Source organism: Phalaenopsis equestris, unplaced genomic scaffold (genome assembly GCF_001263595.1).
Source record: "Phalaenopsis equestris unplaced genomic scaffold, ASM126359v1 Scaffold000001, whole genome shotgun sequence".
NCBI classification, from domain to species: Eukaryota; Viridiplantae; Streptophyta; class Magnoliopsida; order Asparagales; family Orchidaceae; genus Phalaenopsis; species Phalaenopsis equestris.
In genome coordinates, this window is record NW_018164443.1 from 1009263 (window position 1) to 1010726 (window position 1464).

A 1464-nucleotide genomic window follows, 5' to 3' on the forward strand; every position below is an offset into this window, starting at 1 on the left:
AGCGGCAATGGATGAAGAGATAAAATCTATTTGAAATAATGGTATTTGGAGATTGGTGAAGCTTCCTCTGGAAAGGAAAATCACCAGGTACAAATGGGTGTATGCAAGGAAGGAAGGATCTCATGGAGCTGATGTGCGTTACAAGGTAAGAATTTTAGCAAAAGACTTTGCGCAACTAGAAGGGGTTGATTATTATGAGTTGATCCCCTTAGCAGTCACGCACCTCTCAATCTGTGTTCTCTTAGCACTTACAACATAATATGGTCTGATCTTGCAACAACTCGTTGTGAAGACTGCATTTCTACATAGAAAATTACAAGAGGAGATCCACATGTTGCAGCCGCCTGGATTTGGAGCATCAAACGGCTTAATTTGCAAATTGGGTGAGTCCTTGTATGAGTTGAAGCAATCACCACTATAATAGAATAAAAAATTTGATCAGTTCATCAGGGGATAAGAGTACATGAGGAGCCAATATATTTATGTTGTGAGCATGTTCTTGTATGATCTAGAAAAGAAATATTGATAGACTGCTAAGAGTATTCTAAGGTATTTAAAGAGTACAGTTGATGTTGGCTTGGTGTTTGAGAGACTTCAATCTATTACAGATTTGTGGTATACTACGCTGATTTAGGCTATACAAGCGATATGGATAGACTTAAATATGTGATTGACTAATTATTCACATTAGCAAGAGGTCCAATTAGTTGAAGGTCGGTTCTTCAGTTTATTGTTGCTTTGTCTACTACAAAGGCTAAGTACATGTCAGTCACGGAAGTGACGAAGGAAGCGATATGAATGCAAGACTATTAGATGATTTGGGAGTTGACCAGAAGTCTCTGACAGAATTCTGTAACAATTAGAGTGCGATATTATTGGTCATAAATCCAGTTCATCATGCTCGTACTAAGCACATTGATGTGAGATACCATTTTATTCGGGGCTTGATTGATGACAACAAAGTTTTGTTGAAAAAGATAGATACAAAAGAGAATCCTGTAGACATGCTCATGAAGATATTATCAGTCCAAAAGTTAGCATACTATAGGAGTTTGGGGAACATCCTAGCTCAAGACTGATTGCCGAGTTGGGCATTTTGAAGAATTATGCGAGACTTAATCCCTTTTAAAGTGGGGTACGTATGCAACCATATTGGTGCAGCAGAATTGGAGCTCATTTGGTCATCTCTCACTTATGTGGAAGTAAGAGATGAGGTGGAGGTTTTTGTATTTTTTTTTATTTTAATTAGGGGTAATTTGGTCTTTTAGCTTTATTTATTTGTGTGTTCTAGTCCTCCTCTATAAAAGAGACTTAAGGCTTTATGAGAGATATATGATGAAAAATGAAGAAGTTGTAACCTCAAGCTGTTTCTCTTTCTCTCAACCTGGAGCTAGAATGGGCGGAACCGGCCTCCTTTTTTAGGGAGGCAAACAATCCCCCTACGCCCAACATGTGGGTGGGGGG